The sequence below is a fragment of the Bombina bombina genome, chromosome 2, assembly GCF_027579735.1.
Source record: "Bombina bombina isolate aBomBom1 chromosome 2, aBomBom1.pri, whole genome shotgun sequence".
Taxonomy (NCBI): Eukaryota; Metazoa; Chordata; class Amphibia; order Anura; family Bombinatoridae; genus Bombina; species Bombina bombina.
In genome coordinates, this window is record NC_069500.1 from 1197962989 (window position 1) to 1197988790 (window position 25802).

Here is a 25802-nt window from a genome sequence, read left to right on the forward strand (position 1 = left end):
TTTATTGCGGGGTGATTGCGTTTGTTGGGTTTACCCCTCGTATAATATGTTGAGAGTAAACACAAAGTGCAATTGCAATTTATGCTAGAATGATTACCGTGTCCTGAGAGCTCTGGTTAACTGTTTTGAAAAACAAAAAGTGTCACAAAACACTTAAAAATACATTACAAACTACAGTTGCACTCATTAAAACACTTTGTAATAAAAATTAAAAACAAATTGCACAAAAAAAGTTATAAGGGCTCATAAATATAAGGTCTCAGATAGAGATACATACATACTGTATATATGTTTAAATATGTATTATATATATATATATATATATATATATATATATATATGTGTGTGCACATATGTATTTTTGACCTTATATGTGTATATATGTATTTACAGACACACATATAAACATATAAATACTTATGTATACATATATAGACATATATATATATATATATATATATATATATATATATATATATATATATATATATATATATATATATATATATATATATATATATATATATATATATATAAGTGTATTGGAGTCCTTTGCAGTCAAGTAGATAAAAACATGTAAAAGCATATTGATGCAATATTCATATTTAATAAAGTGTTATACTTTGTATTTACTGTAAATATTTCACATCACAATGTTCTGCCCATAACATACTACATTCTAGGTATTTATAAATAGATATTCCTATACACACACACACACACACATATATATATATATATATATATATATATATATATATTGTATGTATTTTATATATATATCAATATATATATATATATATATCCAACAAAGTGATGAATCCAACGGAACGGTATCCGTACTCCCCAGAAACTTCACACAGCAGGCACAGCAGGATTTTCAATCCGTTTTAATAGTACAAGGTAAACCAAACATTTCGGCTCTCACAGGAGCCTTTGTCAATGGTAGCCAAAGCCAAAACGGACATGGTTCACCTTGTACTATTTAAACGGATTGAAAATCTTGCTGTGTGAAGTTTCTGGGGCGTACAGATACCGTCCGTTGGATTCATCACTTTGTTGGATGTACATACGTTTGGCAGTGCACCAGGTGATTGCTTGATTGGAGTGTGCCATTTCCACACTGAACTATATATATATATATATATATATATATATATATATATACACTCCAGCGAATGTGAAGAAATAAATAGTCCAAAGACAGAGCTGCAAATTGTTGCAAAGTATTTATTCGGACAGCAACACATTACAGGTGAACACCACTCCACACACACCTCAGCTACATCCGACGCATTTCCTGCCGCTAAACGGCACTTCGTCAAAATTTACAGCTCTGTCTTTGGACTATTTATTTCTTCACATTCGTTGGAGTACTTGTAAGAATTGCGGCATTGGAGATTGCTGCGGAGGTGAATAAAAGTCACGGGTCTCTAACTGAAAACGCTGTCCGGTGAGGGGAAAAACTACAGACTGTCCACCATCCTGCATAATGGGATCGGAAAACAGTGAGTAACTTGGCTTGGTTGTATATTACACGGAGGTGAGCTCGGCATAGCACATTGTCAACTTCAATGTATAGTTCACGTTTGATACAATATTTTATACATGGATACTAGAAGTTTGGGGTGCAAATGAGAGTGCATTGTACCGACTAAAGGTTATATATTGAGCCTAGTGTAATTAAGACTATCCAGCTAAACTATATACTTTAACACTGCATGTTAAAATTTACAGTGGAGTTTCATGAGTGTTAACAGTGAAATACCCGGTATAAGTTTCCGTTCCTGGAGTTGATACCAGCCAAAGGCAACATTATAAAAAGGCAAGGAAACCTGAATGAATTGTTGGTATTTAACAAGTTCTGTTTTAGTGCTCTTTGGCATAAGGTATATGTGGACACTTACTATGGCTTAACTACACAGTTTGCAATGGTGTGAAGTCTATTGTATATATATATATATATATAGGTGTACATATATACAGGTGAAACTTGAAAAATTTGAATATTGTGCAAAATTTAATTTATTTCACTAATGCAACTTAAAAGGTGAAACTAATATATGAGATAGACTCATTACATGCAAAGCAAGATAGTTCAAGCCGTGATTTGTCATAATTGTGACGATTATGACTTACAGCTCATGAAAACCCCAAATCCACAATCTCAGAAAATTAGAATATTACATGCAATCAATAAAACAAGGATTGTACATAGAACAATATCGGACCTCTGAAAAGTATAAGAATGCATACTGTATGTACTCAGTACTTGGTTTGGGCCCCTTTTGCAGCAATTACTGCCTCAGTGAAGCATGGCATGGAAGCTATAAGCCTGTGACACTGCTGAGGTGTTATGGAACACCAGGATGCTTCAATAGCGGCCTTCAGCTCTTCTGCATTGTTCGGTCTCATGTCTCTCATCTTACTCTTGGCAATGCCCCATAGATTCTCTATGGGGTTCAGGTCAAGCGAGTTTGCTGGCCAATCAAGCACAGTAATCCCATGGTCATTGAAGCAGGTTTTGGTGTTTTTGGCAGTGTGGGCAGTTGCCAAGTCCTGCTGGAAAATGAAATACAAAAAAAGAGAAAGGGCGCCTCCTAGTGTAGCCAATATAACCCAGACAACCAAAGTTCTCATACGATGAAATAATACTCACAGAGTATGATGGCAAAGATAATGCCTAGGCGAATGATCTGGGAACTTAACAGTGTCCCAGTGGAAAATTAAGTCAGCATCCCCATAGAGCTTGTCTGTGGAAGGAAGCATGAAGTGCTCCAAAATCTCCTGGTAGATGGCTGCGTTGACCCTGGACTTAATGAAGCACAGTGGACCAACACCAGCAGATGACATGGCTCCCCAAATCAACACAGACTGTGGAAACTTCACACTGGACTTCAAGCAAATTGCAGTGTGTGCCTCTCCATTCTTCCTCCATACTCTGGGTCCTTGATTTCCAAATGAGATGCAAAATTTGCTCTCATCAGAAAAGAGGACTTTGGACCACTGAGCAACAGACCAGGTCTGTTTTTCTTTAGCCCAGGTAAGACGCTTCTGACATTGTTTGTTGTTCAGGAGTGTCTTGACAAGAGGAATACGACATTTGAAGCCCATGTCCAGGATCCGTCTGTGTGTGGTGGCTCTTGATGCACTGACTCCAGCCTCAGTCCACTCCTTGTGAAAGTCCCCAACACTTTTGAATGGCCTTTTCCTGATAATCCTCTCCAGGCTGTGGTCATCCCTGCTGCTTGTGCACCTTTTTCTTCCACACTTTTCCCTTCCACATAACTTTCTATTAATGTGCTTTGATACAGCACTTTGGGAACATCCAACTACTTTTGCAATTACCTTTTGATGCTTTCCCTCCTTATGGAGGGTGTCAATGATGGTTTTCTGCACAACTGTCAGGTCAGCAGTCTTCCCCATGATTGTGATTCCTACTGAACCAGACTGAGAGACCATTTAAAGGCTCAGGAACCCTTTGCAGGTGTTATGGCTTAATTAGCTGATTAGAGTGGGACACTTTGAGCCTAGAATATTGCACCTTTTCACAATATTCTAATTTTCTGAAATTGTGGATTTGGGGTTTTCATGAGCTATAAGCCATAATTATCACAATTATGACAAATCATGGCTTGAACTATCTTGCTTTGCATGTAATGAGTCTATCTGATATATTAGTTTCACCTTTTAAGTTGCATTAGTGAAATAAATGTACTTTTGCACAATATTCAAATTTTTAGAGTTTCACCTGCATTTTAACAAAATACCATCAGATACATTTAGAAATATGTATTAATGAATACATAGAACATATTCTTCTATGTGAAGAACATTGGAATCTGAAATATTTATATCTTCATGTCAGGTTAGTGCACTTGAGACTATGCGATCATGTTTGCGCCCCTTTTTTTGCTCAATTGTCTTCTATGGGGGAATACATTATTGCATGTGCGATATTCAAGTTTAGCTTTTTACGCGCACAAGTGAAAATAGTTTACTTTCAACTTGTAATACGCGTGCAAAAAGCTTACATCTAGTGTAGTTAGTGCTGGAGTGGAAGCATTAAATACTGCTCCACTTGTAATCTGGCCCTTAGCATAAAACCACTGCCTAAAAATGTAAAGACAAGCAAAAAGCAAAGGCATCATTTTAGCTTGTCTCTATATGTTTTGGTAAAACTGTTCGCAGTTTTCCTTCCACTATATTATTATTGATTCTTTCCTTAGTGCATTTATAACTATTGGTCTAGGGCAGTTTTTCTAAACTCATGAACCCTAGCAAGTCAGATACAAAGGATCCTCTATCATAATGACTGATCTACTATATAGCCTGAGAAGACAAACATTTAAAACTGCAGGGCTGGAGTTGATACAGATAACCTGAGATATATGAAATGTTTGAAGAGGTTTTAACAGTTTCTGAAAATTGTTTTAGCTCAGAGCATCCGAGTCAGTTCTAATATCCATATTTTGGCTTAATTGAAAACTATACAAGAAAAATATTTTAAAGATTTGAATCAATAACTATTAATAAACATGAAAAAAATATTACTGTGTAAGAAAAATAAAAAATGACAATTCTGTATAAATATGTGCACTATAAACTTAAAAACAAATATTGGGACCTGTTATTTAAAGACAATGGACCAAATATTATTATAAAGTAAAAAAATCGCTGGTATTATATTGCAGTGCACTATTTAGCTCTTTTGCTCGAGCGTCATTATAGCTAGAATTAAGCTTTTTGTGCGCGTTGAGCATGTGTATTTCGAGTTAAAAGTAAAAAGTTTGCACGCGAGTGAAACCTGAGTGTGCTACCCAAATATCGCAATTCTTTCAATAGCAGTCAATAGAGAGCGCAGAAGAAAAAAACTTACATTTATTGCTTGCTCGCTAACCCAACATGAGTTGTAATTAATTCACATTCCTATGTTCCTCACATACAGAATAATGTAATTTTGATTGTAAATACATATTTCTATAAACATCTGTATATACCTATACCTGTATATCTATTCCAATAGATATATAATTATAGATATATATATTTACATTAACATTATCACATATATATAGAAATATATATTTAATAATTAAAATTGCATTTTTTTTCTATATGAAGAACGTAGGAATGTAATATTTAAGTCTAATGCAGTGTCAGGTTAGCGCACATGAAGAATTATTGTTAATTTCAATGCATGTTATTGAAATATTAAATATTTAAAACTATTATTAATAATTATTAAAAATAACAATACATACTGTAGAAATGCTAAATAATCCATGAATATATATATATATATATATATTACAGTTTGTGTAATAATTTTTAATAAATTGTAATAATATTATCTAATATTTTTTATTTAGTATTTCAATAACACACATTGAAGATAGCAATTCTTCATGTGCGCTTACCAGACACATCATTTTATTTTATTATGAATATCTATATATATGTGATAATGTTAATGTAAAAATATATATCTAAACTTATATATCTATATATCTATGTATATATGTATGTATATATATATATATATATTATAGCCCTTTGCAGAGAGAGAGCGCGCAAAAGAGAGGGGGAGAGAGAGCACAAAAGAGAGGTGCGAGAGAGAGTGCAAAAGAGAGGGATGGGGAGAGAGACAGAGCAAAAGAGAGGGGAGAGAGAGATCGCAAAAGAGAGTGGGGAGAGATCGCAAAAGATAGGGGGGAGAGAAAGTGCCAAAGAGAGGGGGGGAGAGAGAGCACAAAAGAGAGGGGGAGAGAGAGAGCACAAAAGAGAGGGGGAGAGAGAGAGTGCAAAAGAGAGAGGGGAGAGAGCGCAAAAGAGAGAGGGGAGAGAGAGAGAGCAAAGAGAGGGGGAGAGAGAGTGCAAAAGAGAGGGGGGAGAGAGTGCAAAAGAGAGGGGGAAGAGAGAGCAAAGGAGAGGGGGAGAGAGAGCACAAAAGATAGAGGGAGAGAGAGAGTGCAAAAGAGATGGGGGAGAGAGAGCGAAAAAGAGAGGGGGAGAGAGAGCGCAAAAGAGAGAGGGGAGAGAGAGCACAAAAGAGAGGGGGAGAGAGAGTGCAAAAGAGAGGGGGGAGAGAGCGCAAAAGAGAGGGGTAAGAGAGAGCAAAAGAGAGAGGGAGAGAGAGAAAGTGCAAAAGAGAGGGGGGAGAGAGCAAAAGAGAGGGGGAAGAGAAAGCAAAAAAGAGGGGGGGAGGGAGCAAAAAGAGAGGGGAAAGAGCAAAAGAGAGGGGAGAGAGAGCAAAAGAGAGGGGGGATAGAGAGAGACAAAGAGAGGGGTAGAGAGAGAGCAAAAGAGAGGTAGAGCGAGAGAGAGTGCAAAAGAGAGGGGGAGAGCTCCCAAAAGAGGGGGGGGGAGAGAGCAAAAGAGAGGGGATGGAGAGAGAGAGCAAAAGAGAGGGGGAGGGAGAGAGTGCAAGGGGTGGGACTGCTGTACTGCAAAAAATGGCCCGTGTGAACGGGCTTTAGGACTAGTAAGTCTATAAACAAATATATTATGAAGCTGCACAATAATGTACTGACTGAATTACTCCCACTGGTTTTGATGGGCTCTGTTGCACTGAAAGTCCTTAGAAACAGTTTATGTGTAAATATGGCCTCTACGTTTTTAAGAATAGGCTTCATTATAAAGTAATAATCTCCATTGCAGTTAACAGAATAAAACATAAAAATGTGTCATATAGTACAAAGCACATCTACTCCAGTTCTCTGATTTCACATACACCATTTTGTTCTCACTCTGCTTTTGTAGCTGTTCCTGGATAGATTCGCTTCTTGATAACAGGTAATTGTTTTTATGAAATCCCCCTGGATACCGATGCTGACAGATGTCAGAATACCTGAATACATTTTGACTTTCTCAACAGCACTATGTCAGGAAGTTGAAATTTACCTCACAAGATTTTCTCTAAGGATCACAAAAGTTAAATGAAATATTAACAAATAATTTAAATCCATTTAAAATATGTAACACTTAGGTTAATTTGTATTTCACTTCAAAATATTCACAATTGCTTAAATAATGTAAATGTGCAGTTTTATCTTTTTTAAAAGTTACTAAACCTTTTGTATAGTTTTATTAATTTGCCCATGAGCACTAGGAACAGAAAGAGTTTAGTAATTTAGCTTTACTTTCTTGTAGTTGATTTCACATTCTAAAGGTTTCCTGGGCACTTGACACTGTATTTACTTATTAATATAAGCTCAGTGGTTAAATAAAAGAATGCATTATTAATTAGCATACAACTGCAGTGAAACATCAGTATGCCAAGTAAAAGAAAGGTAATCTTCTAAAATATTATTATAAAATATGAATCTTCACAGTCGGAATAGCCCACAGGGAACACCCAAATACATGTCTGAATGTCAGGTTTTCCACATCAATAAATCCCATTTGCAAGGTAATGTTAGTTAAAACAGCTACTCTCTTGCAGTATTTGATCCTGGAAATCATACATAGTTTCTTATGCAGATAATTAATTAGGCAGAGTTAACACAAGTAAAAGTTTTTGATATCATTCTATTAAGTCTGCTGACTGGGATTAAAGTTAGAAACTCTTCATTTTATGAAAATTGTGTCTTTTGGAGTCTGTTCAACATAAAGGGACAGGAAAATCAGAATTAAACTTTCTTGATTCAGACAGTGGGGCATATCTATCACGCTCCGTACGGAGCTTGAAGCCTCGTGTTTCTGGCGAGCCTTCAGGTTATGAGAGTTATGAGGCAGCGGTCTAAAGAGTGCTACTCCATAACCTGTCCGCCTGCTCTGAGCAGGCGGACAGACATTGCTGCAATTCAACCCGATCGAGTACGATTGGGTTGATTGACACCCCCTGCTGGCGGCCGATTAGTGGTGCAATGCTGAATAAGGAGAGCGATCTTTGTTAAATAGGTCCCAGTGTATGCAATTAAAAAAAATGTCCAATTTACTTTCATGGTCAAATTTATTTAATTCTCTTGGCATATTTTGTTGAAAAGCTCATATTTGTATAGAAGTCTGTGGTTGGCTAACAACTGTCATGTGAAATGAAAGAAAATTGAAAAAATTCTATTGCTTGCTTGAAAGTAAACCTTATCCCATTGCTTTTAATTATGCATTTGTTGATTATGCAATTCTGCGGTTTTTAATGGTCCTTTAAGAGTGTTAGTTAATTCTTCTATAAATTATACAAAATCATCATAAGATGTACATTTTCATTGCACTTTTTAATAGTTAGGGAAACCAACAGGCAGCGCTTATGAACCAGGAACTCAAAAATGCACAAACTGTATATACAGTATGTTAATGCACTAAATTTTATATGTTCTCCTTGAATATTAAAGTCCAGATTACGAGTGGTGCGGCGTTAACAGTTACGCACAAGCTGTTTGTGCACATCAGGTTTAAAGTAAATGCTAACGTGTGAGCGCAATCGTGATTTATGCTATAATGATTGCCGCGTCCTCAGAGCTCTGATTAACTGTTTGGCAAAACAAAAAAGTTGAACAAAATTCATAAAAAATCATTACAAAGTACAGTTACACTCATAATAACACTATCTAATAAAAATGATTAAAAGAAAATTTGCACAAATAATGTATAAAGGTTCAAAGATATAAGGGGGTAGATTTAACAAAACGCTGTCGGCATTTAACATTGCACAAGCATTTCTGGTGAAATGCTTGTGAAATGCTGCCCCTTGCTAACTTGCAGCCAGTGGGCCGTCAATTATCCAGATTGGATCGGGATGATTGCAGTCTGCCACCTAAAAGGTGGCGGACAAGTTAAAGAGCAGCGGTTTTACAGCCGCTGCTTCTTAACTTCAGTTTCAGTCGGACCTGAAACAATGGGGCTCAGAAGCAGCATCTGCTGCTTAATAAATAGAGCCTGAGGTCTCAAGTGTTACTAAAAAAAAGGCAGGCAAAGGGCTTTAACATAGAGATGCATACATGTCTAAATATGTATGTATAAATAAATATATATATATATATATATATATATACTGTATATATAGATATATATATATATATATATATATATATATATATATATATATACAGTATATAAATATATACACACATACATATTTATATATGTATATATGTACTTACAGACATTTCTATATATATATATATATATATATATATACACATGTTAACACATAAATACATATGTATACATATATAGACATATACTGTATATAAATGCATTGGAGCGCTTACCAGTCAAATAGATGAAAACATGTGAAAACATATTTATGCCATTTCCATCCTATAATATAAAAGGCAAAGTGTGTTTGTCCGAAGCTGTCATGCGCAGTAGAGACTGTGCAAGGACAAACACACCTGGCCTTCAACACACTGACCTGGCATCTGGGCCTGGGCCGAGCGTGCGTGGTGGGGCGGGGCTAGGCATGATGTGGGCAGGGACGGACAGGGCATGGGTGGGGCCGTGCGGACAGGAGAGGGAAAGCTCAAAAGAGGGGGGATAGAGAGAGAGAAAAAGAGGGGGGATAGAGTGAAAGCAAAAGAGGGGGTGGGGATAGAGAGAGCAAAAGAGGGGGGATAGAGAGAGAGGGAGAGAGACAGCAAAATAGAGGGGAAGGTAGAGCAAAAGAAAGGGGAGAGAGGGCAAAATAGGGGATATAGAGAGATCAAAAGAGAGGGAGACAGCAAAAGGGGAAAGAGAGAGCAAAAGAGAGGGGAGAGAGGGCAAAAGAGAGAGGGGAGAGAGCAAAAGAGAGGGGGTAGGAAGATCAAAAGAAAGGGGAGAAACAGAGTAAAATAGGGGAGATAGAGAGAGCAAAATAGAGGGGGAGAGACAGCAAAAGAGAGGGGATTGAAAGGGGAGAGAGAGAGCAAAAGAGATGGGGGAGAGTGCAAAAGAGATGGGGGAGAGTGCAAAAGAGGGGAGAGAAAGAGAGAGCGCAAAAGAGAGGGGGGAGGGAAAGAGAGGGGGAAAAGAGAGGAGGGGAGAGAGAGAGAGCAAAAGAGAGGAGGAAGAGCACAAAAGAGAAAGGAAGAGAGATCGCAAAATAGAGGGGGGAGAGAGGGGGGAGAGAGGGAGAGCAAAAGAGAGGGGTAGAGAGAGCAAAAGAGAGGGGGAGAGAGAGAGCATAAGAGAGTGGGAGAGAGAGAGCAAAAGAGAGGGGGGAGAGAGAGCAAAAGAGGGGGGATAGAGAGAGCAAAAGAGAGGGGGAGAGAGACAGCAAAAAAGAGGGGAGAAAGAGAGCAAAAGAGGGGGATAGAGAGAGCAAAAGAGGGGGATAGAGAGAGCAAAAGAAGGGGGATAGAGAGAGCAAGAGAGAGGGGGGAGAGAGAGAGAGCAAAAGATAGGGGGGGAGAGAGCAAAAGAGAGGGGGAGAGAATAAGCAAAAGAGAGGGGGAGAGAGAGAGAGCACAAGAGAGGGGGGAGAGAAAGAGCAAAAGAGAGGGGGAGAGAGACAGCAAAAGAGTGGGAAAAAAGAGAGCAAAAGAAAGCAGAGAGAGATAGAGCAAAAGAGGGGGGATAGAGAGAGCAAAAGAGGGGAAATAGAGAGAGCAAAAGAGAGGAGGGAGAGCACAAAATAGAAAGGAAGAGAGATCGCAAAAGAGAGGGGGGAGAGAGGGGGGAGAGAGGGAGAGCAAAAGAGAGGGGTAGAAAGAGCAAAAGAGAGGGGGAGAGAGAGAGCATAAGAGAGTGGGAGAGAGAGAGCAAAAGAGAGGGGAGAGAGAGCAAAAGAGGGGGGATAGAGAGAGCAAAAGAGAGGAGGAGAGAGGCAGCAAAAAAGAGGGGAGAAAGAGAGCAAAAGAGGGGGATAGAGAGAGCAAAATAGGGGGATAGAGAGAGCAAAAGAGGGGGGATAGAGAGAGCAAGAGAGAGGGGGAGAGAGAGAGAGAGCAAAAGAGAGGGGGGAGAGAGAGCAAAAGAGAGGGGGAGAGAATAAGCAAAAGAGAGGGGGAGAGAGAGAGAGCAAAAGAGAGGGGGGAGAGAAAGAGCAAAAGAGAGGGGGAGAAAGACAGCAAAAGAGTGGGGGAAAAAAGAGAGCAAAAGAAAGCAGAGAGAGATAGAGCAAAAGAGGGGGGATAGAGAATGCAAAAGAGGGGGGATAGAGAGAGCAAAAGAGGGGGGGAGTGAGAGAGCAAACAAGAAGGGGGAGAGAAAGAGCAAAAAAGAGGGAGAGAGAGAGCATAAGAGAGGGGGGAGAAAGGGATCAAAAGAGAGGGGGAAAGAAAGAGCAAAAGAGAGGGGGAGAGAGACAGCAAAAAAGAGGGGAGAAAGAGAGCAAAAGATGGGGGATATAGAGAGCAAAAGAGGGGGGATAGAGAGAGCAAAAGAGAGGGGAGAGAAAGAGAGCGAAAGAGAAGGAGAGAAAGAGCAAAAGAGGGGGGATAGAGAGAGAAAAAGAGAGGGGGAGAGAGAGAGCAAAAGAGAGGGGGAGAGAGAGAGCATAAGAAAGGGTGAGAGAGAACAAAAGAGAGGGGGAGAGAATGAGCAAAAGAGAGGGGGGAGTGAAAGAGCAAAGGAGAGGGGGGAGAGAGAGAGCAAAAGAAAGGGGGAGAGAGAGTATGAGAGGGGAGAGAGAGCAAAAGTGAGGGGAGAGAAAGAGCAAACGAGAGGGGGAGAGAGCATAATAGAGGGAGGAATGAGGGAGCAGAAGAGAGGGGGAGAGAGACAGCAAAAAAGAGGGGAGAAAGAGAGCAAAAGAGGGGGGATAGAGAGAGCAAAAGAGGGGGGATAGAGAGAGTAACATAGAGGGGAGAGAGAGCAAAAGAGAGGGGGAGAGAGAGAGCGAAAGTGAGGGGGGAGAGAGAGAGCAAAAGAGGGGGGATAGAGAGAGCAAAAGAGGGGGTAGATAGACAGCAAAAGTGAGGGATAGAGACAGCAAAAGAGAGGGGGGAGAGAAAAAGCAAAAGAGGGGGGATAGAGAGAGCAAAAGAGAGGTGGAGAGAGCAAAAGAGAGGGGGAGAGAGACAGTAGAAGAGAGGGGGAGAGAGCAAAAGAGGGGGGTTAAAGAGAGCAAAAGAGAGGGAGAGAGACAGCAAAATAGAGGGGAGAGAGAGCAAAAACATAATTTATGCTTACCTGATAAATGTATTTCTCTTGTAGTGTATCCAGTCCACGGATCATCCATTACTTATGGGATATTAACTCCTCCCCAACAGGAAGTGCAAGAGGATTCACCCAGCAGAGCTGCTATATAGCTTCTCCCCTAACTGCCATTACCAGTCATTCGACCGAAAACATGCAGAGAAAGGAAAACCATAGGGTGCAGTGGTGACTGTAGTTTAATGGAAAAATTACCTGCCTTAAAGTGACAGGGCGGGCCGTGGACTGGATACACTACAAGAGAAATAAATTTATCAGGTAAGCATAAATTATGTTTTCTCTTGTTAAGTGTATCCAGTCCACGGATCATCCATTACTTATGGGATACCAATACCAAAGCTAAAGTACACGGATGACGGGAGGGACAGGCAGGCTCTTTATACGGAAGGAACCACTGCCTGAAGAACCTTTCTCCCAAAAACAGCCTCCGAAGAAGCAAAAGTGTCAAATTTGTAAAATTTGGAAAAAGTATGAAGAGAAGACCAAGTTGCAGCCTTGCAAATCTGTTCAACAGAAGCCTCATTCTTAAAGGCCCAAGTGGAAGCCACAGCTCTAGTAGAATGTGCTGTAATTCTTTCAGGAGGCTGCTGTCCAGCAGTCTCATAGGCTAACCGTATTATGCTACGAAGCCAAAAGGAGAGAGAGGTAGCCGAAGCTTTTTGACCTCTCCTCTGACCAGAATAAACGACAAACAGGGAAGACGTTTGTCAAAAATCGTTAGTTGCCTGTAGATAAAATTTCAGGGCACGGACTACATCTAGATTGTGTAGCAGACGTTCCTTTTTCGAAGAAGGATTAGGACACAAAGATGGAACCACAATCTCTTGATTGATATTCCTGTTAGTGACCACCTTAGGTAGGAACCCAGGTTTAGTACGCAGAACTACCTTGTCTGAATGAAAAATCAGATAAGGAGAATCACAATGTAAGGCAGATAACTCAGAGTCTCTTCGATCCGAGGAAATCGCCATTAAAAACAGAACTTTCCAAGATAACAACTTGATATCAATGGAATGAAGGGGTTCAAACGGAACCCCCTGTAAAACATTAAGAACTAAGTTCAAACTCCATGGTGGAGCAACAGTTTTAAACACAGGCTTGATCCTAGCTAAAGCCTGACAAAAAGCTTGAACGTCCGGAACTTCTGACAGACGTTTGTGTAAAAGAATGGACAGAGCTGAAATCTGTCCCTTTAAGGAACTAGCGGATAAACCCTTTTCTAAACCTTCTTGTAGAAAAGACAATATCCTCGGAATCCTAACCTTACTCCATGAGTAACTCTTGGATTCGCACCAATATAAGTATTTGCGCCATATCTTATGGTAAATCTTTCTGGTAACAGGCTTCCTAGCCTGTATTAAGGTATCAATAACTGACTCAGAAAAACCACGTTTTGATAAAATCAAGCGTTCAATTTCCAAGCAGTCAGCTTCAGAGAAATTAGATTTTGATGTTTGAAGGGACCCTGGATCAGAAGGTCCTGTTTCAGAGGTAGCGACCAAGGTGGACAGGATGACATGTCCACTAGATCTGCATACCAAGTCCTGCGTGGCCATGCAGGCGCTATTAGAATCACTGATGCTCTCTCCTGTTTGATTCTGGCAATCAATCGAGGAAGCATCGGGAAGGGTGGAAACACATAAGCCATCCCGAAGGTCCAAGGTGCTGTCAAAGCATCTATCAGAACCGCTCCCGGATCCCTGGATCTGGACCCGTAACGAGGAAGCTTGTCGTTCTGTCGAGACGCCATGAGATCTATCTCTGGTTTGCCCCAACGTCGAAGTATTTGGGCAAAGACCTCCGGATGAAGTTCCCACTCCCCCGGATGAATAGTCTGACGACTTAAGAAATCTGCCTCCCAGTTCTCCACTCCCGGGATGTGGATTGCTGACAGGTGGCAAGATTGAGACTCTGCCCAGCGAATTATCTTTGATACTTCCATCATTGCTAGGGAGCTTCTTGTCCCTCCCTGATGGTTGATGTAAGCTACAGTCGTGATGTTGTCCGACTGAAACCTGATGAACCCCCGAGTTGTTAACTGGGGCCAAGCCAGAAGGGCATTGAGAACTGCTCTCAATTCCAGAATGTTTATTGGTAGGAGACTCTCCTCCTGATTCCATTGTCCCTGAGCCTTCAGAGAATTCCAGACAGCGCCCCAACCTAGTAGGCTGGCGTCTGTTGTTACAATTGTCCAGTCCGGCCTGCTGAATGGCATCCCCCTGGACAGATGTGGCCGAGAAAGCCACCATAGAAGAGAATTTCTGGTCTCTTGATCCAGATTCAGAGTAGGGGACAAGTCTGAGTAATCCCCATTCCACTGACTTAGCATGCACAATTGCAGCGGTCTGAGATGTAGGCGTGCAAAGGGTACTATGTCCATTGCTGCTACCATTAAGCCGATCACCTCCATTCATTGAGCTACTGACGGGTGTTGAATGGAATGAAGGACACGGCATGCATTTTGAAGCTTTGTTAACCTGTCTTCTGTCAGGTAAATCTTCATTTCTACAGAATCTATAAGAGTCCCCAAGAAGGGAACTCTTGTGAGTGGAAAGAGAGAACTCTTCTTTTCGTTCACCTTCCATCCATGCGACCTTAGAAATGCCAGTACTAACTCTGTATGAGACTTGGCAGTTTGAAAGCTTGAAGCTTGTATCAGAATGTCGTCTAGGTACGGAGCTACCGCAATTCCTCGCGGTCTTAGTACCGCCAGAAGAGCACCCAGAACCTTTGTGAAGATTCTCGGAGCCGTAGCCAATCCGAATGGAAGAGCTACAAACTGGTAATGCCTGTCTAGAAAGGCAAACCTTAGATACCGGTAATGATCTTTGTGAATCGGTATGTGAAGGTAAGCATCCTTTAAATCCACTGTGGTCATGTACTGACCCTTTTGGATCATGGGTAAAATTGTCCGAATAGTTTCCATTTTGAACGATGGAACTCTTAGGAATTTGTTTAGGATCTTTAAATCCAAGATTGGCCTGAAAGTTCCCTCTTTTTTGGGAACCACAAACAGATTTGAGTAAAACCCTTGTCCTTGTTCCGACCACGGAACCGGATGGATCACTCCCATTAATAAAAGATCTTGTACGCAGCGTAGAAACGCCTCTTTCTTTATTTGGTTTGTTGACAACCTTGACAGATTGAAATCTCCCTCTTGGGGGAGAGAATTTGAAGTCTAGAAGGTATCCCTGAGATATGATCTCTAACGCCCAGGGATCCTGGACATCTCTTGCCCAAGCCTGGGCGAAGAGAGAAAGTCTGCCCCCCACTAGATCCGTTCCCGGATCGGGGGCCCTCGATTCATGCTGTCTTAGGGGCAGCAGCAGGTTTCCTGGCCTGCTTGCCCTTGTTCCAGGACTGGTTAGGTCTACAGCCTTGTCTGTAGCGAGCAACAGCTCCTTCCTGTTTTGGTGCAGAGGAAGTTGATGCTGCTCCTGCTTTGAAATTACGAAAGGAACGAAAATTAGACTGTCTAGCCTTAGGTTTGGCTCTGTCTTGAGGCAGGGCATGGCCTTTACCTCCTGTAATGTCAGCGATAATTTCCTTCAACCCGGGCCCGAATAAGGTCTGCCCTTTGAAAGGTATATTAAGCAATTTAGATTTAGAAGTAACGTCAGCTGACCAGGATTTTAGCCACAGTGCTCTGCGTGCCTGAATGGCGAATCCGGAATTCTTAGCCGTAAGTTTAGTTAAATGTACTACGGCATCTGAAATAAATGAGTTAGCTAACTTAAGGGCTTTAAGCTTGTGTGTAATCTCATCTAATGGAGCTGATTCAAGTGTCTCTTCCAGAGACTCAAACCAAAATGCTGCTGCAGCCGTGACAGGCGCAATGCATGCAAGAGGTTGCAATATAAAACCTTGTTGAACAAACATTTTCTTAAGGTAACCCTCTAACTTTTTATCCATTGGATCTGAAAAGGCACAGCTATCCTCCACCGGGATAGTGGTACGCTTAGCTAAAGTAGAAACTGCTCCCTCCACCTTAGGGACCGTTTGCCATAAGTCCCGTGTGGTGGCGTCTATTGGAAACATCTTTCTAAATATCGGAGGGGGTGAGAACGGCACACCGGGTCTATCCCACTCCTTAGTAACAATTTCAGTAAGTCTCTTAGGTATAGGAAAAACGTCAGTACTCGCCGGTACCGCAAAATATTTATCCAACCTACACATTTTCTCTGGTATTGCAACTGTGTTACAATCATTCAGAGCCGCTAACACCTCCCCTAGTAATACACGGAGGTTTTCCAGCTTAAATTTAAAATTTGAAATATCTGAATCCAGTTTGTTTGGATCAGAACCGTCACCCGCAGAATGAAGCTCTCCGTCCTTATGTTCTGCAAATTGTGACGCAGTGTCTGACATGGCCCTAATATTATCAGCGCACTCTGTTCTCACCCCAGAGTGATCACGCTTACCTCTTAGTTCTGGTAATTTAGCCAAAACTTCAGTCATAACAGTAGCCATATCCTGTAATGTGATTTGTAATGGCCGCCCAGATGTACTCGGCGCTACAATATCACGCACCTCCCGAGCGGGAGATGCAGGTACTGACACGTGAGGCGAGTTAGTCGGCATAACTCTCCCCTCGTTGTTTGGTGAAATATGTTCAATTTGTACAGATTGACTTTTATTTAAAGTAGCATCAATACAGTTAGTACATAAATTTCTATTGGGCTCCACTTTGGCTTTAGCACATATAGCACAGATATCTTCCTCTGAATCAGACATGTTTAACACACTAGCAAATAAACTAGCAACTTGGAAATACTTTTCAAGTAATTTACTATAATATGAAAAACGTACTGTGCCTATAAGAAGCACAGAAAAAGTTATGACAGTTGAAAATTAATAAACTGAAAAGTTATAGCATCAAATCTTTGTAAAAAAACACAATTTTAGCAAAGGATTGCTCCCATTAGCAAAGGATAACTAACCCTGATAGCAGAAAAAAAAAAAAAAAAAAAAAAAAAAAAAAAAATACAGAAATAAACGTTTTTTTTTTTATCACAGTCAACTACAATCTCACAGCTCTGCTGTGAGTGATTACCTCCCTCAAAACAAGTTTTGAAGACCCCTGAGTTCTGTAGAGATGAACCGGATCATGCAGGGAAGACAATAAACTTCTGACTGAATTTTTTGATGCGTAGCTCCTCCCCCCTACTGAAGTGTAAAATATACATACATGACAGCCTGATACCAGTTGCTGCTACTGCATTTAAGGCTGAGTTTACATTATATCTGTATGGCAGAATTTTCTCATCAATTCCATTGTCAGAAAATAATAAGCTGCTACATACCTCTTTGCAGATTAATCTGCCCGCTGTCCCCTGATCTGAAGTTTACCTCTCCTCAGATGGCCGAGAAACAGCAATATGATCTTAACTACTCCGGCTAAAATCATAGAAAAACTCAGGTAGATTCTTCTTCAAATTCTACCAGAGAAGGAATAACACACTCCGGTGCTATTATAAAATAACAAACTTTTGATTGAAGGTATGAAACTAAGTATAATCACCACAGTCCTCTCACACATCCTATCTATTCGTTGGGTGCAAGAGAATGACTGGGAATGGCAGTTAGGGGAGGAGCTATATAGCAGCTCTGCTGGGTGAATCCTTTTGCACTTCCTGTTGGGGAGGAGTTAATATCCCATAAGTAATGGATGATCCGTGGACTGGATACACTTAACAAGAGAAATAGAGAGAGGGGGAGAGGGAGAGGGAGAGAGAGCAAAAGAGAGGGTAGAGAGAGCAAAAGAGAGGGGGGAGAGAGAGCAAAATAGAGAGAGAGAGGGGAGAGAGAGCAGAAAAGAGGGGGGAAGAGAGAGCAAAATAGAGGGGGCAGAGAGAGCAAAAGAGAGGGGGCAGAGAGAGCAAAAGAGAGGGGGATAGATGGCCCGTGTACACGGACTTTAGGACTAGTATTTAATGAAGTGTTATACTGTGTATTTACTCTAAATATTTCACATTCCAATGCTCTACACATAGTAGAATATGTTATATGTATATTAAATAGATATTCATATATATATATATATATATATATCTGTATATATCTATACCTATATATAATTATATATATATATATATATATATATATATATATACTGTAGGTATAGATATATATTGTACAAAATTACCTTCAGATATATGTAGAAATATCTATTTATGAATATATTCTTTTTTTTGTGAAGAACATTGGAATGGGAAATATTCTTATTTTCATGTTGGGTTAGTGCACTTGAGAATATGCAACTGTATATTTGCTCGCTAGAAGTTTTTTTTTTCCCACTTTTCTCCCTTGACTTCTATGGGGGAATACGCTATCACGCTCACGATATTCTAAGTTCAGTTTTTTACACGAATTGGGTTAGCAAGCGAGAAGTGTTTACTTCAACTTGTAAAATACTGCTTCACTTCTGGCTCTAAATAGGATAAGTATTGTAGCATCCATTAAAGTAATTTTAACTACAGATTAACTACAGATTTGATGATTTTACAGCTTGTGGATATTACAGTCCACCAAGGTCAGGTTGTTATTTAGGTATGAAATAGCACTTCTTAGTCCAAACAAAGATAAAGTGGATAACATCAGTAATGCTCTAAAACATATTTTGCTAGATCTTACAGTGGCTACTAAGAAATGGAGAAAGGGTAATAAAGTTTGTTGGGTGAGGGTCTGTCATCAGATCTTAGAATAAATAATTGCAAAATTGATTTGGTAACAACTGAATTGCTATCACAGGAGTGAGATTCATTGTAAAATGCATCATTGGCACATTGTTTAAGGACAAAATTCACCCAATCTACCATACAGTATATTGTTTTCACAGAGTGCTGATGGATTTGAATGGGGCCATTGAGGCTCACCGAGGATAATTGGCAAAGATAATTTTGATACAATACTAAACAGCTGCATCTATCATTATTGGCCCCAAAACAATATAGGTCAATGGCCTAAAATAGCATAAACTGATGCAGAACAAACAAACAAACTCTGATTTAAAGGGACATAAAACCCAAAGTTGTTCTTTCATGATTTAGCTAGAACATACAATTTTAAACAACTTTCCAATTTACTTCTATTATCAAATTTGCTTCATTCTCTTAGTATCATTTGTTGAAGGAGCAGCAATGCACTACTGGTTTCTAACTGAACACATTGGTTGAGCTAATGACAATCGGTATATACTGTATATGCATCCACCAATAAGCAGCTAGAACCTAGGTTCTTTGCTGCTACTGAGCTTACCTAGATAAACCCTTCAGCAAAGGATAACAAGATAAGGACATACATTAAATAGTAGAAGTAAATTGGAAAGTTGTTTAAGATTGCATGCTCTGTCTGAATCATGAAAGAAATTGTTTTGGTTTCATGCCCCTTTAAGCTAATAATTAAGAGAGGAATCAACAATCCCCTAACGTATGTATGCAGAAAATAACTAAAAGAAATCTACACAAGAACTTGCTCCTGTCCATCTTTCATGAAACACCCCTTCTCACATTGGCAATTTGGCTTGTATGAAATAAAAAGCATAGGTGCGGATGAATATGTCTCTTTATCTCCTATTGACCAGTTACATCTTTAGACAGGTATATGTATGTGTCTCAATGTTAAAGCCATTTGCCTGCCTCCTTTTTCTTCTAACACCTGAGATCTGATATCTTTGATCCCTTATAACTTTTTTGTGCAATGCTTTTTTTAAATAATTTTTATTACACAGTGTTTATATAACTGTTACTGTTTTTTGTATTGTATTTGCAAAGTGTTTTGTGCAACTTTTTTGTTTCGGAAAACAGTTAACCACAGCTCGGAAATCAAGGTAAGGATTAAAGTGTAAATGGCAATTGCGAGAGCAAAATTGTGATTTCACTCCACTTGTAATATCAGCGGAATAAAAAAGGCTTGCGAAAACATGATATCGCTTGCGCAAAACCATTTGTGCCGCCCTTGTAATCTAGCCAAATATCTACTATCAAAAATAGGAAAAATCAGGTAGCCAATTGTATGGACACTTGCCACTCTGTCAGATTTATCTGGGATGAATATACAGCCTCCCTCTGAGCATATTATTACCATCTATTCTATTTCTTCTTTTTCCTTTCAGGGCAGATGTATTTGGAGTATAAAGGATACATACATTCCTAAAGGCATTAATAATTTTGTTTTGCTGTAATGAGATTATATAATGTCCAAGCTATACTGTTATGTTGATTGTATAATCAGATTGTTAATCACTTTTATTTATATTGTATTGTACCTATAACTGTGGAATCACCCATTTGTGCATGCTTTGAAAAGTTCAATAAAACTTAGTGTATCAGAAAGCTACACAATATTGTGATAGAAAATGATTTCAGAATGTTTGCTGCTAGTGTGCATCTAATTAATTATCTTGTTTGACCTTTGCTTGATTTGACTACCTTGCTCTTGCTCCCACCCAACCAATTTGCTCATCATCTACTGCTGCTCATCTGACTCCTGCTGAACTCCGCTCTGCTCATCTTAACCATCTTTCTCTGCACACCATTGTGACAATATTCCGACCCTGAGTATTTCTCATACAATGATAGAAATTAACATTTTCCACCCCTTAGGAGTATTGTTGGTTTTTATAGACCACTGATGATGAAAGGAGCAATTATTATTATCGTCATTAGTTATTTGTAGAGTGCCAACAGATTCCGCAGTACTATAAACATAGGTTTGATATGCAAGGTAGCATTTATATGAGACAAATGGGTAGAGGGCCCTGCCAAGAGTTGCACTATTGTACATAAGCTCTCATGAAGGTGATCTACAAAACAGCTGGGCTTGTAGGCTTACATGAAAAGGGGCATCAAGGGGATGACAAAAGGTACCCTAACCAAAAGTGGTAAAGGGGCAGAGTATGCAACAGAGAAGGCTGCACTAAAGGTACGGTTAGACAGGTAGGAGGAGAGTGGTCAATAGTATCAAAGGCTGCAGACAGATTGAGAAGGATTAACAGAGAGAATTGGCCTTTCAATTTTGTTGTAAGTAGTTCATTAGTGACTTTAACTTTTTCTGTCTCTGTGGAGTATTGGGGGCAAAATCCAGATTGTAATGGATGAAGGATGGAGTTTAATGTAAGGAAAAGTGATACATATGTATATACCGGCCTTTCCAGAAGTTTTGAGGCAAGGGGTAGTAGGAAATGTAAGACTATTTGTAATAGTTAATAAATACCATTTCTTAATATTGACCAAAGATATTCACTGGATTAAAGGAGTGACAATATTTGTTCAAAATTAAGTCTAGTGATGTCTAAGTTCTTTTCATTATGTATTTGGCTATGCACTCAGTCCTACTTACTGCACAAATAAGACACAATGGTTGAATTTTTATAGTTTAATAGCATAAATTAAATCAACAAATTAATCACAGAAACAATCTCCAATTAGCACATCAGGTATAACACTAATATCTAGGACCACTAGCAGATTAGCTATAACCACAGATAGCAATTTTATGTAAAAAGAAACAATAAAAATACTTAATTCAACAAATAGGAGATGCAGATAAATCAATGTAGCTATACAAAGGGGCATATGTATCAAGCTCCGAATGGAGCTTGATGCCCCATGTTTCTGGCGAGCCTGCAGGCTCGCCAGAAACAGCAGTTATGAAGCAGCGGTCACAAAGACCGCTGCTCCATAACCTGTCTGCCTGCTCTGAGCAGGCGGACACACATCACAGCAAATCAACACGATCGAGTACGATCGGGTTGATTGACACCCCCCTGTTGGCGGCCGATTGGCCGCGAGTCTGCAGGGGGCGGCTTTGCACCAGCAGCTCTTGTGAGCTGCTGGTGCAATGCTGAATACGGCGATCGTATTGCTTTCCGTATTCAGCCAGAACTGGCGGACCTGATCTGCACTGTCGGATCAGGTCCACCAGACCTTGATAACTTGGGGCCAAAGTGTACTGCTCTATAAAGTTATTTGCTAATGAATTTGTATCGCAGTTCTTTTTATTTTATAACACATTTAAAAATCTATCTTATTGGCTCAATGCATAATTATTAAAAATGTATGAATATCCTTTATTAATTATAGAAGATATTATTTATTAAATTACACCCAGGGCAAGATTGATTGTTACATTTAATTAGTTTATTTTAAATAAAATATAGGGATTACATAATAAATGAATACACCCACTGAGTACTGTTCTATACAAACTAAATCAATATACCAACTAAGAGAAATAACTAATCTCTGTTAAGTAGTTTGTATCCTTTCTGCAGGTAAAAATAAAACTTACTTATACAATTAATTTGGTCTGATGTCCCAGATACTGAAATGTAAGTTTACTTTAGGCAATATTAATTCTGTAAAACAATTATACTTTATCAACCATTAGTGAGGATCTTGGATAGGAAACAGCAGGCTCTGGTAATTGGTCAGGATAATATGAGTGTGGACCCTCCTGGTGAGATGGTACAGGATCTTGTAAAATGGGTTCCTTTCTCCTATCATCTCAGTAGCCTTTTATATTAGAAATCTCTCAATTTCCATAAGACCAGTCTAGTGTGTGTACAAAGGGCTGCTCCCTTTCTGATAGGCCTCTAAGTCTATACATTAACTAGGTATTTAACTAAGCATTTGCTTCACCTGTCCAATAGGTGTCATCATAAGATTGAATATCGCTCCTGCGTATTCTTAAATTATTTAAGGATTGTCTCTTACTTAGTTAATGTAGTTAAAATATAATATAATCTCTCAGTTGCTTATAATATTGCTGAATTATAGATTTAGATTGTGTCATTATTTCATAAGAGAATAAACATGGGCACATATATACATTGGTACTATTTGTCTTATTAATTACAACTGTATGTATATATACATATGCATACACATACATATATATACATATACATACACACACATATTGTACACACACATATACACATACATATGCTTAAAATATCTAGGCATATCTATGACCATACATTTTCTTATAGTCATTTAATTGTGATTATACTGATTGATATTTATTTAGTTTTATTATATATTAACAATTGTCCATAGTTTATTTCTATAGTCATTAATTAATTATGACTATGAACCCATACAAAATTTGTTTGCCAGAGATTCCATACTTCTACGTGGTCATTATTAAACTGTATCCTCTAAAATAACATATGTATATATATATATATATATATATATATATATATATATATATATATACATTCACATACACATACATTACCAGAGAGACACAGATATACTGACACAAAATTTACATATTGTTGTTTTTCTTCTTTTTGGACCTCAGACAAACATTATAACATACTCTATGACTTAGTAAAATAAACACTTGGTTTTTGTCCATTCCTTTATAGGACAATGCTCTTCCCAGGTTTGCAAGGGGGTTCTTTACTTAAGTCTTGTACTAAGGAGTAGGTACTGAACATCTATGGAAACAACCATTTTGAAGGAAAAACAGCTTAAGGTTCCTTCATGTAATTCTAAGGTGAAATTGCTGTATCATCCATTATGTCTCTTTCATACATATAAAGCCGCATTAATTTCTCCATATTTCCCTATTTATAAATGCTCCAACATATCCAAATTAAGAAATATATCATTCTCATTGAACCAATTTGTGTGTCTACAAATTAAGTAACAGAAAATAGGGCAGTAATTGGATAGGGAGGTTGCATCAAGACAAGGTTTTTGAGGATAGGTGTTTTGAGGGAATAGGATCAAGGGGACAGGTAGTGAGGCAGGAGGAAGATATAAGGGCAGAAACATATTTCTCAGTAACAGGGGCAAAAGAGCTAAATTTGTGGCTATGTGGGTTTCTTGATGATTGCGAGCAGTTGAGGGGGGTTGAAGACTGGTAGCATGTTGTTGTTGAAGTGGTGTGCAAAATCTTGAGCTGAGAGAGAAGTGTTAGTAGGAGGTGGAAGTGGGTGGATAAGGGTATTTAAAGTGCAGAACAGACATTTGGGTTTTAAGAAAGAGTAGAGTTAAGAACAGAGAAGTAACCCTGCTTATGAAGAAAGGTAGCTGAATGCCGAGATTTTCTCCAGTGTCATTCAGCAGTGTAGTAACATTGGCATAGGTAGTGTGTCAGAGGAGTATGTCAGGGCTGAAGATGAGTGTGTGACATCGAAGCTATGGTAGGAGGGGTCAAATTGTCAAAGACCGATGTAAGAGTGGAGTTGTAATGACAGATAGATTGCTCGGGGCAGGTAAAGAAGTAGATGGGAGAGAGCAGAGGTTTGAAAGAGTTTGAAAGATGTTGTTGATCTAGTGACTTAAAGTGATGGTAAACTCTCCCTTTTCTAAAATCAGATCCGTAATGTTAGTGATATTTTTGGTGGAGTTTAATTCATGAGTTTTAATGAAGATGCGCTATAACTAACTTTTTAATATATAGTAGATATGAAATTCAAATACCCAGCGCTCTACCACAACACAGCACTTCCTCCTACTCTTCCTCCATCCAACACTGACACCAAACTCCACAGAAGCACTAAAGTGATGGTAAATGCTCCCCTTTTTAAAATCAGTTCTGGAATGTTAGTGATATTTTAGATGGAGTTTAATTAATCAGTTGTAATGGAGTTGAGCTATAACTTGCCTTTTAATATAGATATAAAAATTCAAATACCCCACGCTCATCCACCCACTTCAAAAGTCAAATTTTCTGTAAGGTAAATCCAATCAGCATTCTCCCCATATGGCACTTTTGTTGTATTTCAGGCACACTTTTGCAAGCACACAGCTAGATTAAAACTGCCCCTTCAATTTTGCTTTTGTAGCCCTTCCTGTTGAACATTTTCCTGTTGAACTTTTGCACCTTTATACAGTCTGCAGGAGAAGTTGCCTAGGTAACTATTAGACTGGTTGGTCATGTGATCAAGTGAAACTGAAAGAAGAGTGTAAGACATAGGAGGAAGCAGACATGCCAGAGCAGTGCAGGTGTGTGTGAGGCCTGGCTGTGAGAGAGCTGCAGACTTCATCTTGTAAAGTAACAGCATTCCTCTGCTGATTTAGTGTATGATGCCAGCTGCAGTCTGACCCTGTGAGAGAGCTGTGGAGAAGAATGCAGATAAAGTAAATGACTGGCAGACCTTGGAGTTTTCTTTCAGCCTGTGCAGATGAATCCTGTTTAGTGGTAAGAAGTATCCTCTCCCCTTGTCATACTGACAGGGCATTCTGTCCATCACAGAAACTTATAAACAGCTCTTCTTGTGGATTGCAGTTTCCTATGAGCTCTAACTGTTTAAATGCATGTGGATTACCTTAAAGGGCCCCAACATTTCTGTGAACCAACTGGTACCCATCAGCCATTAGGGTGAAGCCTGAGGGTGGGTTTGCAGGTGGTTTGGGAGGGTGCTGGGCCTGGTTAGAGAGAGTTGGTGTGTTAGTTAGCCACTGTATTTCTTGCCTTATTTTTATTTGCCATAATCCTTTAATACATGTTCATACTGTTTTACTGTTATTACTGTGTGTGTTGTAGTTATTTATTAAGTTCCTGTCTGGGAAACCTATTCTTGCCCTGATGCCCAGTCAGGTGGAGGCACTGCCACAGTCATGTACCCCAACTCCCAGGTAGTGGAGACTCAGGATCAGCCTGCAGAGCACATGGAGGTAGCTGGGGTAAAGACCCACAGGGGTAATTGTGGGCCTAGGCCAAACCCCGTTACATTTGGTGGTACTGCTGAGATAAATTGGGGT